Below are 23704 nucleotides of genomic sequence, written 5' to 3' on the forward strand. Positions count from 1 at the left end.
ATTTATTCTAATTTGTTACATATGGCAGCAGAATGCATTTCAAGTCACAGTACACATATAGAGCACAATTTTTCACATCTCTGGTTGAACACAAAGTAGAGTGATTTTTCTTGTTTTTTAAAGACAGTTTTTATTATATATCTCAATGACTCAGGAGGCTGAGGTAAGAGGATTCCAAATTCAAGGCCAGCATCAGCAACTTAGTGAGACCTTCAATAATTTAGTAAGACCCTGTCTCAAAATAAATAAAGAGCTGGGCACAGCGGCACACACCTGTAATCTTAGCAGCTCGGGAGGCTGAGACAGGAGAATCCTGAGTTCAAAGCCAGCTTTAGCAATGGCAAGGCATTAAGCAACTCAGTGAGACCCTGTCTCTAAATAAAATATAAAATAGGGCTGGGGATGTGGCTCAGTGGTTGAATGCCCCTGAGTTCAATCCCCAGTACAAAAAAATAAAAATAAAAATAAATAAATAAACAAACTTGCTTCCTGAAAATTAAAAATAAATAAAAAGGACTAAGGATGTAGCTCAATGGTAAAACCCCTGGGTTCAATCCCCAGTACCAGAAAATAAAAATAAAAAACTAGGGTATGATTATTATCAACTTAACATTTAATGCATTTAATACCGTACTTGAAAATTATGACCTAGGGGCTGGGGCTCCAATGGTAAAGTGCTCACCAAGCACGTGTGAGGCGCTGGGTTCGATCCTCAGCATCACATAAAACTAAATAAATAAAATAAAGATATTGTGTTCAACTACAACTAAATATATGTGTGTGTGTGTGTATGTATATATTTAAAAAAAAATTATGACCTAGTGAGAAAAGATGACCTTCATTTCATATCTACCTCTCCTCTGCTTTCACCTCTAGCCTAGAAAATGAAGAAACTTTTCTACTGTCCTTTCCCTACACCAGGGGTACACTCCCCTTTAAAAGCCTCAGGGCCATAAAAGAAAGAAAAGGCAACAGCTCTCCCACTTCTTCCCCTTCCCCTCACAGGTCCTCCCTTTCTGCCTGGCCAAACAGTGAGGGGGGAGTAGAGGTGAATCCCCTGGGGAAAGGCTGTGCTCATCACCATTCCCATGGCCTTTTTAGTCAGCAGCAAGGAGGTGATGGTGAATTGGACCAAAGCTGCCCCAATGAGGGACAACATCCAAGTCAGAGTGCAATGGAGTGAGAGAAAAACTGAGTAGGTAAGAAAGGACAAAGAACACTTCAAAAATTGGGCTTTGTAGCCAATGTGGTGGCACATGCCTATAATCCCAGTGGCTCAGGAGGCTAAGACAGGAGGAAGTGAGTTCAAAGCCAGCCTCAGCAATGGTGAGGTGCTTAGCAACTCAGAACCTGTCTCTAAATAAAACACAAAATAGGGCTGGAGATATGGCTCAGTGGTCAAGTGCCCTCGAGTTCAATCCCCAGTACCCCCGCCAAAAAAAAAAAAAAAAAAAATTGGGCTTTGTGAAATGGTGAGAGTCAGCCAGTAATGAGGAGGAGGCCAAGACACTACTGATGTTGCTGTTGTGGTAAATACATGGGCAAGCTGCCTGAAGATCACCAGCTGCCAATGAAAAAGGTCCTTGCTGCACAAATGCTATCACATTTGATTCTCATGGTCACTAGGAGATGGAAAGGAGGAAGACACCATGTTTAGAGTAAAGAAACCATATTACCTAAAGTCTAAGCTCTTTCCACTAAGCTACAACTACCAAAAGGTAAGTTGCTAGGAAAAAAAAAAAATGAGTTAATTATCAGAAATATCAACTCAAAATGGCATGGTGATACATGCCTGTAATCTCAGCTGATTTGGAGGTTGAGGCAGAAGGAACTCAAATTCGAGGCCAGTCTCAGCAACTTAGACTGTCTCAAAATAAAATAAAAAGGGCTGAGAGATGCAGCTCAGTGGTAGAGCACTTGCCTAGCTATGTAAGGCCCTAGGCTCACTTCCGAATACTCAAAGAGAAGAGGGAAGGGGAGCAGAAGGGGAGAAGAAGCCACTAAAACCACTTGTTTTAGCCACAGAAAAGCCCACTTATACTGATTTATGATTTATCTCTGTTATTCTATTATAACATTTAACACAAGGAAGTACTCAGAAACAACCAGAAGCTCCCCGGTTTTTTCAAACTCAGAACCATATTTTACTTCTTAATGTTTTCCAAAGAGTAAAAGAATTAAACTTATCTTACATCAAGACCTCTCAGATCCATTCCTAGAGATTCCTCTGACTCCCCCACTCCCCCTTTTCTGTTTGTTTTTTTTTTTAAATCTCTTTTTAATTCAAGTTGCTGAAAAAGCCATTAATATACTGATGATACTGAACATTCCAGACAAGTGACAAGGCTCGAAAAGGACAGCCTAAAAGAATTTCTGGCTGCAGTACACAAATTATTTTTCCAGATTTAGTCCAAGACAAATTGTTTTCCAAAGTTCAAACTGCCAGAATGCAAAAAATTTTGAGTCTCCTCTGGCCATTCCTTACAAAAGAAAATGTTTATTAAGGATCCCTTTAAACCATGGCTTTATGTTCAGACTTTTGGCAGGCAGTTACAAACTTGAACAATATTATACTCATAAAATTAACTGATGGCCATGTTTAAAAAAAAAAAACATCATGATATGGTTGTACATTTATAACAAACTCTGATCCAAAATGAAAATGAAACAATTTCTTCTGCATTTTACAAATGATTCAAATATAACAACATAAAAAATGTCTTTTTAAAAAACTTAAAACTTTAGATTTGGGAATTTGTTTTAACAATTGCACAAAGAAAGTTTTTCTAAACTAAGTTAAAAATAGCTTAGTATCACACTTTTTTTCTTTTTGTACCAGGGATGACCCCAGGGGTGCTTAACCACTGAGCCACATCTTCAGATGTTTTTAATTTTTTAAGACAGACAGGGTCTCACTAAATTGCTGAGGCTGGCTTTGAACTTGTGATCCTCCTGCCTTGGCCTCCTGAGCAGGTGGGATTACAAGCATGTACCACCATACCCAGAAAGTGTTAAAATAAATCAGAATTCAAATTCAGTTTAGCAAAAATGTCCAACAAACTATTTTACCAGCTAAGTTTAAAGAAAATGAATTTTTTTAAATGCAAAAGAAAATGAGTAAAAAATGCCATGAAGTTCTTTTCCTTTTTTTCTACTTAGAGTATAAAGCAGTGGTACTCAAGAAGGGAAGAGGTGGGCTGGGGTTGTGGCTCAGAGGTAAAGCGCTCGCCTACAATGCGTGAGGCACTGGGTTCAATCCTCAGCACCACATAAAAATAAAATATTGTGTCCATCTATAACTAAAAAACTAAATATTAAAAAAAAGAAGGGATGGGGCAATTTTGCACCTAGGTAACATTTGGTACAGTCAGTGGACATTTTTGGTTGTCACACCTGGGGAAAGGGGGGACTATTGGCAGTGTGAAAGAGGCCAAGGATGCAGCTAAACATTCTGCAGTAAAGTCCCCCACAAAAAAAGAATTATATAACCTAAAGTAATATTGTTGGCTAGGCATAACTAAGTGGCAGCGGTACGTGCTTAGTATGCTCAAGGCCCTATGTTCAATCTACAGCAGACAGACAAAACAGAAAGCGAGCCAGCCAACCAGCCAAGGCCCAGAAACCTGGAATAAGGTAACTGTTTTAACTGGAGAGAAAGGTTCACCATACCATAGAAAGGGTCTTTTTTGCACAATCTATTGAATTGGGAAAGCCATAGCTTGAGCATCTTACAAAGTAGAAAGCCATGAGAAAATCTATGCACAGGGCCCATGACTCCCTCAGATTCCCAACCTCATTTCCTAAGAAAGGACAGACAGCTAAAGGGCTCTCTTTGACCTCCAGAATGAAATCTGAGAAGGAACCACAGGGCCACATTGCTTATCTGAACCCACTTCTGAAATCGCCAGCTGACCTGGCACACTGACAGCCCCAAAGTCAAAATCCACTCACTGTTCTCCTGTTTTCTGAAACCTCACCGGCAAGAGGGAAGGAAAAGAAACTAAAACCCAAGGGCTTACTTTATGCTGATCGTTGTCCTGGGGATTCCCTTCACATCATTTCACCCAGTCCTGCATTCGGTCCTCCATCATCCTAGGAGATGGGCTTATTATCAGGCACACTGGAAAAGGGTGAACTGGAAGTTTCCAAAATGGGCAAATGCTAGTGCAGTTGTTTGTGCAGTCTATATTCAAAAGCCACACCTATTCCCCACAGCTCAGTCACTCCAAGTTTTCTTCCACCATCTGAAGGTGTGGCCTGTGCTATGAGACTACAGAGGGCCTTGATACACTGTATTTTTCAGAAACATTTGGTTACATGCATGTCATGAAGACAACTCTTGGTAACTGCAAGAAGTCCCTTACCTGGCAGCAGTCCTCCTCCTTGTCCCCACTATCCCTACAACACTATCCTAGACTTTCTGTGTCACAGAAGAGGTCCAGCTGGACAATTACTACAGCCTCTTGATGCTATCCCTGCCTTCAGTCCTTCAGCACCAAAACTATTTATCCACACTCTAAAGCATGTATCCTACCATGCTGTTCTCCTGCTAGATAACACCTCACTGCCTCAGTGAGCACCCAAATCCCTCACACTCTGCTTCCCCCAACTCATTTCCCATTTCACAAAGGCATCACTGCCTACTTTGATTTTTCACCTTTGCTCCTACAGTTCCCTTTTCCTGAAAGTCCCTTACCATCTTCCTGCCAGAGAAATAACTGCTTACATCAAGATTCAGCTCAAATGCCATCTGCTTCCTGACACTTTTCTGGCTCTCTAGACAGTTGGCTCCTCCTCCCTCTCTGGCATACTTCTGCCACAGCACTCCCCTCACTTCATTGTACTCTGTGCAATATTTAGGATATACCCTAAAAAAAGCCTTCATTGTCTATCTGAAATTCAAACCTCATTGGACATCCTGTGTTTTACCTGGCAACCCTCAACAGGGAAGAAAAGAATAGCACTGGTAGAGGAGAAGCCAGAAACAACACAGAGTGAACAAGAAAGATGAGAAGTTTTCGGCCTTAAGCAGTAAGAATATTAAATATTCAGCCCAATATTTCTGGACAGCCAGTCCTCTACAATAGCATCTAACCTACAATTTCAAAGCCACCCTTTGGGCCTCCTCCAAGCACACTAAGCTCAGAGCAGTAGGTCTGTTTATCTTATCTTAAACCTGTCCCTCTAACTTCTGTATTATTCCCCTAACCACAATGTCCCTCTTTCCTCTTTCAAAGCCAGTCTCAAAGGACAAACCCTCCTTCTCCTCACCATTTTCCATCCCATGCCACCTCAAAGTACAGCTGAAAGGATCTATGTCTCCCAACACCCACAACTGCCCCTGGTCCCCACTTCTTATGAAACCCCAATACTTGGATCTAACTCTTCTAGCACTGGATAATAGATCCTTAGGTAGTAGTTGGGTGTTGACATTTCCCACAGCCCTCTTTGAGAACACACAGGCCCTATATAGGAGGCAAGTAGGGCAAGGGCCTTAAAGATATTACTCAATAACTATATGGAAACTATAACCAAACACTTGAAAAACACACAAAATCAAAGCTATGATGTGAAGAACCCAAATTACTGCTGAAAAATACATGCATGTCAGAAGTAAATCCTAGCTCTTATGAGACAGGTTAGTTAATCAACCACTATATAGTTCACTGCCTGTCACAAGACATCCTATAACTGAGTCTAGAACTACTCATTTTTTAGAGGCAGGATGAAGACATCAGGAGGGAAAAATGGGAAATCAGTGGAAATCTCTTCCTTCTGAATTCAAAGTGTCATGATCCACACTTCCTTGTTAAAATGCTGAAACACAACCATATAACTTAATTACACTGATTTTACTATTACTAATTTAGGGTAAGCTTTACTATATGTAAGTTTTCCTGTGTGTCTTTACTGGATGAACAATGTATTATTGCAAGTTCAAGCAATGCAGCTCAATTACCTGTCAGAGTTTCAATATAATATAACAATAAACATTTATTCCCAATGCTTCATTCTAACTTGACAAAAATAGTATTTCTGAACAATATTACGCTATGTAAGCAACCTTGAATTTCAGTAAAACGATAGTAACAGCAGATAGTAAGAACAGACTACCATACAAATTTCACAGCAGTCCACCCCCAATTTATCAGATGGGAACCTTCAAAATCTCTATATTCAAAACCATTTCCTAGACAGGCATTATGGGGCACTCCTGTAGTCCCAGCACTCAGCACACAAGTCTGAGGTGGGAAGTATTGAGTCCAAGACCAGTAAGTGAAAAAAAAACTTTTTTGTAGGTTGAAAACATTATCCCCCCAACCCCACCCCAAAATTACCAAAACCCTACACACATAAAAATGCCCCTGGGAGTGTTACATATTCAATCTGATGTACTGAATAAATGAGTAATTTCATTATTTTAGCTTAAAACAGCAACTCAAAGAACTTCAAAACACAAAGTCAAGAGTTTTTCAAGAGAAGACTGGCAGCATTATTCTAAGTCATATCACACAATGTACAGCCTGTGACACAAGGGAGACCTTCCAATAGCAGCAGCCTGCAACGATGGCTGCAAGTACTTATGAATTCACATATCTAGTGAAAAGAACTAAGTTACAACTGGGCAGAATTTGCATTCAAATGCTAGAACTCTGCTGACTAGCTATGTGGCTCTGGGCCACATATTATTCATCACCAAACTTCAACTCTCTCATACGTAAGTGAAAAGTAAGAAATATTACATAGGATGCTACAAGAACCACATCAAACAATGCAAGTGAACTAACAAGGAAAACCTCAGTGCATGCACATAAGTCCAATAAACATTCATCTCCTTTCCTCCTTGCTATAACCAGCAAGGCAAGTTTCTCTTTATCCTAAACTTATTTCTTACTACTTCTATGTCCTCCTGGGACTAGCAAAAACTTTCCTCTCCTTTCTACTCCCTGACTTACACAGAGAAGCTTCAGGGATTCTTCCAGGCAACTAAAAAACTCATGACTCCACTCTCAGTGTGTGCCACCTCTCCCGATCCTCACCACCACAGCTTTGCTTACTACTGCAGTCTAATGCAATACAACCATCTCTTGCCATCCTTTACCATCTTCACCTGGTCAGCTCCAGGCGTCTATCTATCCCTTTCTATTCCTGTCCACTCCCTCCACCCTGCTTGACTCACTCCACTGGCCTTTGATAATACTTCCCTGACACAGTTTTCTCTTTCTTATCCTTTCTGCAGTATTTCAAACTGTCCCTCTTGAACAAGACCTTTTTTGGTGGGAGGGGGGGTACCAGGGACTGAACTCAAGGGCACTCGACCATTGAACCACATCTCCAGCCCTATTTTGTATTTTATTTAGAGACAGGGTCTCACGGAGTTACTTAGCGCCTCGCTTTTGATGAGGCTGGCTTTGAACTTGCAATCCTCCTGTTTCAGCCTTCTGAGCCACTGGGATTATAGGCATGCACCACTGCACCCAGAGTACTATTGCTTTTTTAAGATGGGATAATGGTACTGTCATTGTGTTTTATTAAAAAGATTCTTGGTTAATTTAATTAGAAAATAAAGGAAGGATCTCTGAAAAATTCTGAAATCCCTGGAAACTAATTTACTTCTAAGGAATCCAGGAGTCAAAGAAGAAATCAAACAGGAAATTAGACAGACATGGTGGCAGGTATCTCTAATCTAAGTGCTCAGAAAGCTAAGGTAGGAGGATGGGTTGAGTTCAGGAGCTTGAGGCCATCCTAGGCAACACAGCGAGAACCTTGTACCCAAAAAGACCAATGAGCCAACCAACCAACATTAAACAAAAAACCAACCAGGGGGCACCAGAATGCATTTTGAATGGAATGAAAATGAAAAAAAAAATGGCATATCAAAATTTGTGGGAGTATTAAAGCAATATTTAAGGGTAAATTTTAGCACTTATACTATAAAAAGAAATATCTCAAGTATCTCTGTTTTTACTCAAGAAAAAAGAAAAAGCAATGAAACTCAAAGCAAGCCCAAGAAAGGAAATGACCAATAAGTAAAAACTGATGATAGAAAAGGGAAAAGTAGAAATCAATAAAACCACAAGTGGGTTCTTTGAAAAGATAAAAGTGCTAAATCTCTACCCCACTCACCAGAAGACTCATTTACCAGCATTAGGAATTAGAGGAGTGATAACACTACAGATTCTATAGCTATTAAAGGATAATAAGGAGCCAGACGTGGTGGTGCAGGCCTGTAACCCAGCAGCTCTGGAGGCTGAGGAAGGAGGATCACGAGTTCAAAGCCAGCCTCAGCAACATCAGGTGCTAAGCAACTCAATGAGACCCTATTTCTAAGTAAAACACAAAATAGGGTTGGGGATGTGGCTCAGTGGTTGAGTGCCCCTGAATTTAATCCCCAATCTCAGTCTATTTTGTACTGCTACAAAAGAATACCACACACTAGAAAATTTATAAATAGCAGCTTACTTGGCACATGATGGTTCTGGAGGATGGGAAGTCCACAAGTGAGCTGAGGGGTGTGTCTAGCAAGGGCTTTTATGCTGCATCATCCCTTGGTACAAAGTGGAAGGGCAAGACAGTTCAAGAGATCAAGAGGCTGAACTAACAGTATCAAACACTTCTATCAGCACTCATCTATTCATGAGGTTGGAACCCTCCATGATCCAACACCACCCACAGGCCTCACCTCCCAATAATGCTGCTTTGAAATCACCATCCTCTTGCCTCAGCCTCCTGAACCGCTGGAATTACAGGCATGCACCATCATGCCCGGCTAATATTCTCTCCCTGACACATTTCGTTTCTTTTTTTTTTTTTTTTAAGAGATCATATGTTCAAAGTTTGGTCCCCAGTGTAACAATATTGAGAGGAGGTACAACCTTTTCAAAAAAAAAAAAAAAGAGAGAGAGAGAGAGAATTTTAATATTTATTTTTTAGTTATCGGTGGACACAACATCTTTGTTTGTATGTGGTGCTGAGGATCGAACCCAGGCCGCACACATGCCAGACGAGCGCGCTACTGCTTGAGCCACATCCCCAGCCCCACATTTCGTTTCTTATATGACTAGACTAATAGTTTTTCAAATCTTTTTATTCTGCTTCCTTTTAATTATTAACTCCATCTTTAAATAATTTCTCCTTTCGTTTTACTGTTAAGTGGCCTTTCCTGTAGTTTCCAATCTTTTATTCCTCTGTTCCATTCAAGACCTCATCAGAATGGTCTTTACTATGGATACCTCTACCAACATCTTGATCATGACCATTTAAGTAATCCCTAAAATTTCAGCTCTCCCTACTGCTCTTGTCATCTTCTGCATCTCCATCAGAATTTCCCCCAGTGCTTCATTCATAGGAATCTAGGCTTTCTGTAGCCTATTCTCCAAATTCTTTTAATCTCTACTCATTACCAGTTCCAAAACTGCTTCCACATTTTCAGGTATTTGTAATAGCAACAGTATCACTTCTGTTCTATCAAATTCTATCAAATTTCTGTCTTAAATCTGTTTTATGCTGCTCTGACAGAACACTTAGACTGGATTATGTATAAACTAAAGAAATGTATTTCGCACATGGCTACGGAGGATGGGAAGTCCAAGATCAATGGGCCACATCCAACAAAGGCCTTTGTGCTGCATCAATCCATCATGGAAGGTGGAAGGGCAAGAAGATTGGGAAAGAGCAAGAGCTTATACTCACATCCTCAAGCCCTTTTATAATTGGCATTAATCCATTTGTGAGAGTGATGCTCTCAGGACCCAAATGCCACCCCAAATCCTCACTTCCCAACATTGTTACATTGGGAATTAAGTTTCCAAGACAGGGTTCTTGGGGGACGCATTCAAACTATATAGCAAACTTGCAGAAAAATGAAAAGAATAATTTCCAGATTATTTTATAACATTATCATTACTCTGCTACCAAAATCTGATAGACACTACAAACTACAAATCAATCTCTCAAATGAAAATAAATGCAAAATATTCTAAACAAAAATATAGCAAATGGGGGGCTGAGGGTGTAGATCAGTGGCAGAATGCCTGCCTATCAACTACAAAGTCCTGGGTTTCCCTCACATTGCAAATAAAAATAATAATAAAAGTACCTATAGAGAGAATGAGCACACACACATGCATACATAAACAAGCTGACTCCAACAATCTAGAAAAAGGATAACACTTCAAGAGCAAGTAATGTCTATCCCATGAAACAAGTCTTAAAAGAAATTTGCTCACTATATTCCAAACTAAAAAAAAAAAAGCTATATGATTATCTCTATAGAAACAGAAACAGCACTAAATAAAATTTAACATCATTGCTGATTTTAAAAAAACACATAAATTGGAGCTCAGTGGCAGAGCATTTGCCTAGCACTTGTGAAGTATTGGGTTCAATCCTTAGCACCACATAAAAATAAAGAAAGGCATGCTGTCCATCTACAAGTATAAAAATAAAAGAACATAAATCAATAGAAGGGAATCTCCTCAACTTGATAAACAGTATCTAGGAAACATCCATAGCTAATATCATCCTGAATGGCATAAAATGAAATTTTTTCAGTTGGTCGCAGTAGCATAAACCTGTAATCCCAGTGGCTTGGGAGGCTGAGACAGGAGGAGGTTCAAAATCAACCTCAGCAACTTAGCAAGAGACCCTGTCTCTAAATAAAAATATTTTTAAAAGGGCTGGGGATGTGGCTCAATGGTTAAGTGCCCCTGGGTTCAATCCCCAGTACCAAAAGAAAAGCAGAAAAAAATATAAAGCATCTAAAATAGGGATTAAGAAGTAAAATTGTCTTTATTAACAAACAACACTGACAGAATGTGCAATGGAATCTGCTACTAAAACTAATAATTACAGCATGGTTTCAGAATACAATATTGGTATACAAAAAATCAACTGTACATATAGAGAGAATGAGCACACACACATGCATACATGTGTTTCTAAATATTAGCAAAGAAAATTGGAGATTGAAATTTTTAAAAATCCTCTTCTCATTAACATCAAAACACATAAAATACTAAGGATAAATCTGACCCTAAAAAAGTAAAAGATATGGACAGGCACAGTAGCACACACTTGTAATCCTAGCAACTCAAGAGGCTAATGCAGGAGGATCACAAGTTGGAGGCCAGACTGGGTAACTTAGCAAGAAAGAACCTGTTTCAAAAATAAAAATTAAAAAAGGACTGGGGATACAGCTCAGAGGTATACTTCCAGGTACCCACCTCCAATACCTACCTCCCCACCAAAATCTGTACACACTGAAAACTACAAAATAATACAGAAGAAAATTAAGAAACTAAATAACCTGAATAACAGACTATGTTCATGGGCCAAAATATCAAATATTGTTAAGAAGTCAATTCTCCCCAAATTATCTATATATTCAACATAATTTCAATTAAAATTCTAGTAGACTTTTTGGTAGAACATGGACATTTTGATTCTAAAATTCACACTGGGATTGAGGGAGAAGCCCAGTGGTAGAATGTATATTTAGCATGCACGAGCCTTGGGTTCAATTTCCAGCACCACAAAAATGATAAAAGAAAATCGCAAAACTTAAAAGGTCTAGTATTGATCACTAGTGCTTAATCACATTATTCTCATGTATATTCATGAATTTTTCCATTGTAAAAAAAATTTTTGAATAAATACTAAGATGAGATCAGGCACACACATAAATACAAAACATTCTTCCCTTAAATTTTTCATTACATCACAAAAATGGATTCCTTTTTCATGCTTCCTTAAGTGTGACCCAGGGATCTGGGTTCCCAGGCCCTCTAACCAATCCTCTGTTTTCTGTTCCTCTACGATGTATAACAGGAGTCAGCAAGCCACGGTCCACAGGCCAAATTTGGACCATCACTTACTCTGGACAGTTCATAAACTAAGATTATGTTTTATACTATTGATGGTGGGGGGGGGGGAATCATGAGAATACTTCATGACATAAAAAAAACTATATAAAATTAGACAATTTGTTGAAATCCAGTCACATTCATTTACCTATTACCTGTGGCTACTTTTGAGCTACAGTGACAAAGTTGATTAGCTGCAAAAGAGACATAGGCCTGCAATAACTAAAAAAAAAAGTTACTATCTGGTTCTTTATGAAAAAGGTGGTTGATCCCTACTTTATCATATGCCTTCCCTTCCCTCAACTCTGGAATACTCATTATTATCTCACCATTGTTCAAGTCCAAGCTACTCCTAAAACCTCCTAATTCCCTTCCTCCCCCTTTCCAAACCTCACCTATAATCAGTAGCTTATGTGAAAACTAGGTAAGCAAAACAATATTTATTACTCAGTCTACTGAGGCCTTGAAGACGCCTATTCTTAGATACAAGAAGGGGTCGATGGCCTCCTATTCATTTCTAATATTTCAAAGCAGGCTGGCAGGCTTAGCAGTTGGGAAGGAGAAAGTACACCATATAGACACAGCACTGAGAAAATTCCTTAAGTAAACCTCAGAGTAATGTGTTAGCACCCCTGTCTACAATGCCATCAGTTACATTTACTACCAATAAAGTCAAAATTAGAAGAATGCATCTCCAGATACCAAGACAGCATTAATTCAGAAAAAAAAAAAAATGAGGAAGAAAAAGATAATTAGGAGCTGAAGGAAAAGAAGAAAACCTGTCACTCCAACAATTCAGATTTGTCCCAATGTGTGGTTCATGGAAAACTACAGCGACACTAGCAAGTAAGGGAACAATCTCATCACAGGAAGGCCAAGGCAGAAATAGCCCATTAAGAAGGGGCAATGCAGAGTTTCAATAGAAGCCTCTCCAGGTGTCCGAAAGTTCCTAGAGTTGGCACACAAAACAAGATGGCCAATCTGCCAAGCCTAAAACTCAGGGATCATTACCATCCCCGCATGCCATTTGGAAGTGAATAATAACATAGTATAAAACCTAAAATGCACCTCTGTAACTGAAGTTATATATAGGAAACCCTAAGCTTTTGAGGATACATGGTATTTTCATCTCTCCAATTTAAAAAGGCAACTGAGAGAGGAAGTGAATTTTTGAAGTGAGAAGATACCCCCGAAAGTCAGGATTTGATCTTTTTGTCCATGAGTTCCTAGGAAGAAGCTGGATTTGTGAAAGAAGGACTATATTCAAAACCTATCTCTCTGAAGCCATGAGGAAGTGTAGGCTGACCATAAGTCTACTGTGTCCTCAGAGTATAGCAGGCTGCTCTAAGAGAATTAGTCCTGAGCTGAAATAAATCACTTGACTTACACTCTCTGGATCAAGGTAGACAGGGTTCTAGACAGACTGTGTTCCTCAGAGGATCTGAAGAGGTACTGTGTGCAATTCCAGAACAAGACTGCAAGGAGAGACTCTAATAAACCAGCTTGGTTTACTATCATTTTTTTGTTTTTACAAAATGGAAGAAATAGAATATTTCAAATGTGAGAAAAATGAACCAATTTTTAGAAGTATCTTCTCAATAACAAGATATTTTTAAAATATATTAAAATATATAATATTATAATATATTAATACATACATATATGTTATAGATAGTCACAATACCTTTATTTTATTTGTTTTTATTTTTACGTGCTGCTGAGGATCGAACCCAGTGCCTCACACATGCTAGGCAAGCGCTCTACCACTGAGTCACAATCCCAGCCCAACAAGATATTTCAACATAGTAAAAAACACACCTCTATATGGCTTAAAGGAAAGAAGGCATGAAACTAATTACAGAAAAAGTCAGTCAAGGGAAGATGTAGAGGGAGGAGGCAAAGAAAAAGGAGCAAAGGAGGTAACTAGACTTTGACAGGATCAAGATTAATCTGTCATTTACCTTAGGGGACCCCACAGCTTTTGCTACTAGGTGGTAACTCTGGAGAGCAGCCCTTCAATTCCTGGGCAGTTTTCAATACTGAGAATAAACAACTGCACAACTTTAAGGTACCATCTACCACAGAACCTTCCAAAGCAACAAAAACAAACCCATTCCTGTTTCCTTGTGAAAGCTCTTCAAACATTTGAATTCACAAAAGAGCTTGTCTTCTGCTTTCCAAAGTAAATAGCAGTAGTTCCTCCAAACAGAGGATAAGTACAGCCTGCTTGAAAGGCAGTGTGTTAAGGTAAAAAGGACATAGAATTTTTAGTCAGAAACCTAGGCTCAAGTCCAAACTTGGTCACTTGTTAGTTCTATATTCTTAACCTCTTTTCCTCACTTACAGAATAAGAAAAATAAGAGTTTGCTAACTACCTCAAGATTTGTTGCAAGACAACCACACTTAATGAAAAGTACACATGAAATGTATGCTTTTTCCTACGCTGCTATAGATATTCATTAGATCTTATAATTGTCAACATAAACTTTCCAAACCTTATGAATTAAATTAGTTTTGTAAATAAAGTTTGGGAACCCAACTCACTTATGTTGAAATTACTGAGTTTGGAAAAGGAGCATCAGAGAGCTGGGGATGTGGCTCAAGTGGTAGCGCGCTCGCCTGGCATGGGTGCGGCCCGGGTTCGATCCTCAGCACCACATACAGACAAAGATGTTGTGTCCGCCGAGAACTAAAAAAAAATAAATATTAAAAAATTCTCTCTCTCTCTCTCTCTCCCACTCTCTCTTTAAAAAAAGAAAAAAGAAAAAAAAAAAGAAAAGGAGCATCAGAAGCAAAGACAAGAAAGGCACACTAGTAAAAATCCTAGTGTGGCTAGACAGCATCTTAGTGGACATTAATATTCCACACTAGACCTTCAGAAATACTATTTGAACATATACTTGCAAGTTGCATTTTTGGCTTTGATTCTTAATTTAAAAACAAGTGAAGTTGTTCCTTGCTGAAATGCCAAAAAAAAAACTTGTCTTGCAAAATATTATTTCATTCATTATAACAATGGTCTTTTTTTAGAAGCAAAGTATTTTTCTTCTTTATTCTGTCTTCCCTAGGTCATATGTATAATAGAAAAACTTGAAATTGTCTTAATCTCTTAAACCGTCACTGTCCAAACACTTCAAACCTTAAAAAAAAAAAAAAAAAGGTATACAAGCGTAGGTATACAAGAGGAAGCAATTTGTACCACATGCACATTCCTTTCAGAGCTGGAAGCAAAGATGATGCCCACTTGGTTTTTGGATGATAAAACAAACATTAGAGACAAAGTTCCCTCCTTCAGGGAAACAAGATTTGAATCAGTCAACTAAATACAGTTAAATGAACTTTGAGGAGCTGGGGTTGTGGCTCAGTGGTAGAGTGCTTACCTAGCATGTGTGAGGCCCTGGGTTTGATTCTCAGCACCGCATATAAATACATGAACAAAATAAAAGGCCCATCAACATCTAAAAAAAAAAAATGAACTTTGAAGGTTGATGTGCACAACTAGTAAGTATATCAAGGCAGGCAAGTGGGCAATTGTAACTGGAGTGAAAATTTCCTTAAGGGCAGGGACTAAGTGGTCATCCACTTCCTCTATAACAATCAGATTCAACAACTTTACATCAAGTCACTTATTCTGCAACATTAGATGGTATCACCGTCCATTGGTGGTAGCAGACAAGACACATTGTGCCAAATCCTAGATGTACAGGGTGCAAGAGGAGTCTTCAGGAGGCTAGAGTAGCCAGAAAACATTCCAGATAAGGTCATATTTAATTGAGTTTTGAAGGTGATGATTTGAGTGAAAACACATTCCAATAGAGGGAGGCAAAGAGACTGGAGAGATATCAAGAGACCAAGAATTGTTCACATCTGAATAAAGTACATAAACAGAGGGAGAGGAAGAAAGTAAGCTGGGGGCAAAATCCAGTGATGAAGTGCTCTCCATACCAAGCTGAGGCCTTATTATGAATGTAGTAGGAGCAGGAGAAAGTTTTCAAACGGAAGAATAACCAAACAAATCAATAGTCTGGTAAGACAAGTATGAGTCAAACTGGATTTAACCAAAAAATAAAGAACTATAAGGAAGAGATGAGAAGAGGTCAGGAAAAACAATGTTAAAAGATCTTCATTCACTTCTCTCATGGTTAGGAGTTATCTTTACAATGTTACCAAATTATCCTTTGAATATGGAGAACTTAGATGGTTAAAAGCAGTCAGTCTTCAGAATACAAAAATCAGTGTAATGAAGAATTTGAGATTATATTATTCATTTTAATTCAAGACATATTCAATGTACCTTTCGAATACATTCTATTCTATTCCATTGCAGGTTTTTTTTTTTTTTTTTTTTTTTTTTTTTTTTTTAATAATATGTCTCTCTAACTCTAAATCTTATTTGGGATTAAGAGCAGACAACCATGAATTTTAAAGATTTCACAAACACAGAGATCATCTGTTACATTCACTCTAGAACACATCTCTCCCCCTCAGTATTCCCTCCACAACCAAAAATTTTCAACCACCTCCCAACCCCCCCATCCCCCAACCCCACCCAAGGCACAGTCAGAGGTTAATTTAGGAAAGTAGATATGGAGAATGGAGGCAATCTCAAGAGAGAGACCTTTGAAGGTAAAAATAAGGAATACACATATCAGGGAGAATGTGGGCTATCTCCAGAGGGAGACAACCTGCCCAAAATACTTTAAGAATTTTTTTTTTTTTTTTTAATCTTTCATTGGCAATGCTGAAGATCAAACCCTGAGCCTTAGGCATACTAGACTAGTGCTCTACCACAGAGCAACACCCCAACCCAAACCTAATTTCTCTTTTCCTTATTTCTTCCTCCTGCCTTAGCTTCCCAAATTGCTGGGATTACAAGCATGCGCCACAGTGCCTGGCCCAAGCTTAATTTCTTTATGGTCATATTGTTTCAGAGCAAAAAACTGATTTCTGAACGCAGTGCCAGGGGTGGTGGCACACACCCGTAATTCCACTGATTCAGGAGGCTGAGGCAGGAAAATCGCAAGTTCAAAACCAGTCTCTGCAATTTAATGAGGCCCTCACAATTTAGAGAAACCCTGTCTCAAAATAAAAAAAACAAAAAAGGACTGGGGATGTAGTTCAGTAGTTAAGTGCCCCTGGATTGAATCCCTGATACAAAAAAAAAAAAAAAAAGAACGGAGAAACCCCATGGAACCTCATACCATGCAGCTAGTCTATTCACTGCTAACAACCCCATGGAACTTCATACCATGTTAGCTAGTCTATTCACTGCTAACAATTCCAACCATCAAGAATTTCCCTACCTAGGCTTTTTTGTTGGCACACCCGGGAGGTGGGCAGGGAGGATGTGACATTTATCCAGTAGGATAGGACTAGAATGATCAAAACAGGAACATCTTTAATGCTGGGCAATTTTAATATCATCTGTGGACTGTGACAAACCATCACTTTTTTTTTTTTTTTTTGTAATACGGTTGAACCCAGGGGAGTTTTACCACAGGGCACACTCTACCATTGAGTTACATCCCAGTCTTTTATCCTTTTCATTAAGTCAGGGTCTAGCTAAGTTGCTGAGGGTCTTTGCTAAATTGCCCAGACAGACCTCGAACGTGCAACCCAACTGCCCCAGCCTCCCACCTCAGCTTCCCAAATCACTGGGATTATAGGCATGCGCTACTGCACCAGGCCTCATATATACATTTTAAAAAGAAAAAATATATATATTTGAATCTTATCAGCAATAACCTCAAGAAATATTTTCCTAAACTGTCCAACAGTAGCAGAACAACAGATTCTAGGTACTCTTTTATTTCTTTGGGGTTCTTCTTTGCTTTAGGCTCTTTATTTCTAAAAAAAAAGTCACAATAACCCATTCTGTATTTGCCGTTTTCAATTACCATAATTACTATTTAGTATAATATCTTTCCAGTTTTCAATTACCATAATTACTATTTAGTATAATATCTTTCCAGAAAAGATGCTTAATTTTATTTATTTATTTATTTATTTGGAATGGGATCTCGTTCATTGCTCAGGTTGGCCTCAAACTCTTAGATGAAAGCAATTGTCCCCTTCAGCCTTCAGAGTAGCTGGGTCTTTAAGCAAACACCAACTTTCCCAGGTGGGTGCTGAATTTTTTTTTTTTTTTTTTTTAGTTGTCAATGGACATTAATTTTTTTATTTTTATGTGGTGCTGAGAATCAAACCCAGTGCTTCACACATGCTAGGCAAATGCTCTACCAGAGCCACAATCCCAGGTCTGGATGTTCAATTTTAACACCAAGAAACCAAGTCCTTTTTTTTTTTTCCCTTATTCTTTTTGAAATGAGTCTTTTGAGTAATCAGCTTTATGAAAAATTCCTAATAGTTCTTTTCCTTCATATACTAAGGGTCTCTCAACATTCCACTCAAGGAGTCTGACTCCAGAGTCTCTTAGATTCATTCTCATCTACTTTATGTAACTTGTAACCAGCTCCTCACCTCACATCTTTGTGGAATGGGTTAGAAGACCCAGTTCTATCCCTGGCGGAAGATGACTCTGTAGACAAGAACCAGGTAAATGTTAAAACTGGCGCTTCGGACTCCTTTCTTTTTCTGCCTAACATTACAGATAGGGAGATGAAGGTCCAGGAAGGAAAGTTTCTTGCCCAAAGTCATAAAACCAAGAAGAGAATCTCTCCAATCTCCTGACACTGTCATTGTTTCTTTACTAAATTGAGCAGTCTGCATATCTAACACCATGAGCAAGTTAGTCATATGATTTAAATATGTAGATGGTTGGTTACATGCAAATCTTTTTTTTTTTTTTTGCATGGCAAATCTTCTGCATTAAGAAAAGTCAACACTGACAGTAATTTTGAACCTACACAATACTTTCAAATGAGTCATCTGATCAAATGTACACTGTCCAGTCAGTTATAAAGAGAACCTTTGCTCCAGAGAAATCATGTGTCAAGACAAAACACTGAAAATAAACATTCTAAAAGTTCAAATTTGAATTGGAAATTCTGATACAAACTTCACCTTAGTTATAACCACTAGGATTATTCATCATTCACTATGATACTGTAACTTGACACTCAAATTATCCAAACTGTTACTAAGGCACACAGAGATAAAGCTTTTTCTATGGCACAATAAAAATTATTTTTTTTCATTGAAAATGAATGTCAAGAAAATCCCTCCATACCTGGGATATACACAGGCAAGCACTACACAAGCATTCCCCAGCTATCTCAAGCTCCTGAGCCTTAAGAAACTCTGCTTTGTGTAAACTCTAAATCAAAAGAGAAAAGGACACATTTCTATGGAAATAATTATTGGCTCAGCCACTTCTTTATAGAAAAAAAATTTATCCAAATCAATAGTCTACTTGTTCTTTCATTATATCCCTTTCTATATTGGTTTGGCTACTTTATAACATACATATATTACTTTTATATCTTGTTTTTAATATTATTTTTTTTAATGACAATCATCCCTCAGTATCCACAGGGGATTGGTTCGAGGATCCCTGTGAAAACCAAAATCTGTGGATGCTCAAGTCACTTACATAAAATGGCCAAATATATGAATACAACCTACCAACATCCTCCAGTATACTTTAAATCACCTTTAGATTACTTATACTAATTAATACAACAAAAATGCTACATAAGTAGTTGTTTCAGTATATAGTTTAGGCAACAACGACAAGAAAAAAAATTTGTACATGTTCAGTACAGATGAAATATTTTTTTCAAAAATTTTCCATTCCTGATTTGTTGAAGGAATGACTGAATAGTCTCTTTGGTGTCTCCTACACTGGCAAAATTAGTCACATCTCAAGTCTTTAGAAATGACTGCTAGTCTGTGAAGCCTGTAACTCTAATTTTATCTCAAGATTCATCCTCCTTAGTGACAGCAAATGTTGCTGAATTCTGCAACATTTAAAGGTTCTTGTATTTGTTGTAAACAAGAAACATTACCAATGCTTGAGATACTCTTTTCAATAAAATCATTTTTTCCCTGTACTCAAACTAGGCAGCGAACTTATGGAAATTTTTACCTGGCTCCTCTTATACTGTAAGATAAATTATCAAGGACATAAACAAATAAAGGTTTCCTGTATTTGAATGATCACAGGAATTCTAGTTTGACCTGTGAACAGGCTAAACCTACCTGGAAACTGATTGGTTTCCAAGTCATCTTCAGGGTAGCTGCCCAAGAGTGAATTATGATGTTTCAAACTTATCCACTTAACTAAGACAATTAACCATCTTGCTAGAAATGCAAATTTTACTCAGCAATACACCGGATTATTCATGTCTGATCCGACGCAATTAACCAAGTCTCAAGAATAAAAGACATTCAGCCAGTATGGAGCTGACCTCCCAGTCGAAGGGGGCACCGCCCCAACAGAACCAACGCCCGCAGCAGGCCTGGGGTTCGAGGCTCCCAGCCCTTGCTCCCTGCGCTGGGTCTTCAGGATCCCGAAACAATGCTATCCCAACCCAAGATAAGGTGCCAGGGTGACCACACAGTGATTCCAGTATATCCTGGAGCATGCACAGAGCAAAGAGCGAGAGCAGCACGCATCCTCTCGTCTCAGAGGCGACGCGCTCCGAGGACCCAAAAACAGCTGAGACCCCACACCAGCCAGGACGCCCTAAGGACCCGAGGGTCCACGGCACCGGATGCGGGTCAGGTCAGTAGCAGGGAAAGGGACAGCGCAGGCGCGCGACGGGTTGGGGGCCCACGAGGGGGACGGCGCAGGCGCGAGGCCCGCCGGGGTCTGCGGGGCCGCCTGGGCCAGGCCGCGCGGGCGGCTTTGAGCTCTTGGACTGACCCGCCGGCGCACGCTGTGAGGGGACCTGTCCTGGCTCTTACCGCGCGGCACCGCCTTACTCGCTCCCTCGCTCCGGGCTGGGGCCGGGCGGCGAACTCGCCCGGTGGCGCGGACCCTGATCCGTTGAGTCCGGCCTCAGGGCAGCAGCCAACCCCGCGGCGCCGCTCGCCCGGCCCGCCCTCGGCCCGCCCCTTCTCCGCCCCTCACGGCCACCACCGCGGCCTGCGCAGACGCTGTACTGATCCCGTCCACGCCCCACCACCGCGCAGGCGCCAGTTGCCCGGTCCACTCGCATCCATCTCGTCCCTAGGTAGCGCAGGCGCACTGCCGGTCGGCCATCATAAAATTACCTGCTGTTCCATTACCTACTGGTCAACTCTCAAACTGGGTATTTCCCGGGCAGGTGGACCAGTAGGTTCCTCTGGGTGCTTCTGGGTGATGCGTGCAGAGTTCGCTAATCCAAGAGACTTTTCTCAGAAAATAAGTTCATCCTTCGTGCAGTAGAAATTTACAGTGTGCCAAGAACTGTGCTAGGTACGAGTCACAAATCTTTTGCCCAAGGCCCACCCACTTGGCGCCACTGGCACATCAGGGAACACACAAAAAACAAACAAACAATACTAAAAATAGGCTAAGCGGCCTGGGGTTATGGCTTTGTTACCTAGCACATGTGAGGCACTGGGTTCGATACTCAGCACCAAAAATATAAATAAATAAAGGTATTGTGGGGCTGGGGTTGTGTCTCAGAGGTAGAGCGCTTGCCTAGCATGCATGAGGCACTGGGTTCGACCTCAGCACCACATAAATATAAAATAAAGATATTGTGTCCAAATGACTGAAAAAAATATTTTTAAAAACTGAAAAAAAAAAAAAAAGATAGGTTAAATGTAATTTATCAAGGAAAGGCAATTCTAATACGTCCCAAGTGGACCTATTGCAAGAAGTTTTTTCCTTTGATAGTTAGAGCCACAATAGGTTTTTCTTTTATCTACATTATCAAGTTCCTAGCAAGAACACAACTTGGTCAGATATATTTTTACTACATTGCTGGACTATTTGCTATTTTATTTAGTGTTCTTTGCCTGTATATACTTAAAAGATTGATCTATCCTTTGCTTTCTTGAACTGGGTGTGTTTTGATATTAAGCTTATAGAAATTCTCAGTGAGTTCGTTTGAGTCGCTTTTCTGCTTCATTTGGAAGATTATGAATAAGAGCAGGTGAGTTTTGTTTGTTTTTTATGGAGCTATGGATCAAACCCAGGGCCTATTCGTGCTAGGCAAGTCTACCATTGAGGTACATACCTAATCCAAAAGCAGGGTTTTATGTTTTTCCCTAATGTTTTCTAATGTTTGCTAATGTGGTATTCTTCTTTGGCTTTGCATTTTGTGAGATTTTTGAGGGAATGGAATTCAGTTTTTAATCTAATCACTCAATTTCTTTAACAGCTCTACTCTCTAGACAGACTATTTCTTCCTGTGTCTTCTTTTGCTGTTTTTTTGTTTGTTTGTTTGTTTTCAGGAATGTATCTGCTTTCTTGTTTTAAAAATCATTGGCATAGGGGCTGGGGTTGTGGTTCAGCCGTAGAGTGCTCACCTCGCATGTGCAAGGCCCTGGGTTGGATCCTCAGCACCACATACAATAATAAATAAATAAATAATAAAGTTTAAAAAAACTTTTTTTAAATCATTGGCATAAATTATTTAAAAATCGAGTGTTTTTTGTTTTGATTTTTAAAAATGTATCTGAAGATACTTGAAATACATTTACATATTTCAAGTTCAGAAAGCACATCTCAATCCTATCATTCTTGTAGTTCCCCAGATGCAGCCAACTATAGTGTTTTAGTATCTTTCTAGTAATGCTTTATGAGTATAAACAAATATGCAAATAAATGGATATGTTTTTTTGCTTTTTTTTAAACAGAAATGGTACTATACTATATATACTGAGTTGTAATTTGTGTGTGTGTGTGTGTGTGTGTGTGTGGTATTTGGGATTAAACCCAGGGGTGGTCTACCACTGAGCTACATTACAAACCTCTTTTAAATTATTTTTATTTTGAGACAGAGTCTCACTAAGTTGCTGAGGCTGGCCTCAAACTTGCAACCTTCCTGCCTCAACTTCCTGAGTCACTCTGCACCCACCTGTACCTTTTTTTTTTTTTTTTTTTAGTTATAGATGGACACAATACTTTTATTTTATTTCTTTATTTTTATGTGATGCTGAGGACTGAACTCAGTGCCTCATGCGTGCAAGGCAAGCACTCCCCCACTGAGCTACAACCCAAACCCTGTACCTTTCTTTTAAAGACAAATATCTGATATTTCTTGTGAGATTTTTCAGGGTACAGAATTCAGATTTTAATCTAAGCATTCAATTCTTTAATAGTTGTAAGTCTAGACAGACTATTTCTGTGTCCACATTAGCAAAGGGCTAAGATCATGGTCTGGAGAGCCAGCCAGCAGCAAGTTAGATATCAGTTCTGGCCCCATTATTTACTAGGTGTCTGTCTTTGCATCCCAGTTTTCTCATCTACAAAATGGGTGTTTTTATGACTTGGTGTGAGGATTCAGTAGAATAATACATGAAGAGGTCTTGGCCAACACACTGAAGATGCTGATAAGTATAAGCAGTCATTGATGCTGCACCTGTTTAGGCATGTATAGCTCAAAAACCATTCAACATATGTTGCATCATTTTGTTCTTATATCAGCCCTGTAAGAATTTTTCATGAGAGCAGAATTGATATTTAAAGAGGTTATTTCACTTGTTCAAGACTACTCAGCTAGAAATAAAATATGACTGTCTGGTCCTAAAGCTGCAGTGATTGATGCTCACCATATTATAGAATTTAAGTTCCCAGCCCGGTGGGGGAGGCTGTGGTCCCCACACCCACCTCTGCATGTGTAGCTGTTTCTTGCTCTTCTAGAACCTCACCTTCCCTTTATTCTGTGAGGATGCATTTGCCTTCGCTTCCTTGCTCTTTCTCATGGTATCCAATGTCCCTGATT

At 39.3% G+C, this 23704-nt stretch overlaps 1 protein-coding gene across 2 annotated transcripts in view; it reads right to left on the bottom strand.

Annotated features, from left to right (window-relative positions):
* Positions 1 to 20854, bottom strand: part of Specc1l (sperm antigen with calponin homology and coiled-coil domains 1 like) — a 141197-nt gene extending 120343 nt beyond the window's left edge. Inside the window, exon 1 of one of the 2 annotated variants that reach the window (XM_076867707.1) lies at positions 20733 to 20854. The gene's annotated coding sequence lies outside the window, so the exon portion shown is untranslated. Of the gene's footprint in view, positions 1 to 4019; positions 4087 to 20732 lie in introns of those variants that run through there. The other variant, XM_076867794.1, reaches the window with a different exon arrangement.
* Positions 20855 to 23704: the final 2850 nt, after the last annotated feature.

Source organism: Callospermophilus lateralis, chromosome 1 (genome assembly GCF_048772815.1).
Source record: "Callospermophilus lateralis isolate mCalLat2 chromosome 1, mCalLat2.hap1, whole genome shotgun sequence".
In the NCBI taxonomy this organism is placed as follows: Eukaryota; Metazoa; Chordata; class Mammalia; order Rodentia; family Sciuridae; genus Callospermophilus; species Callospermophilus lateralis.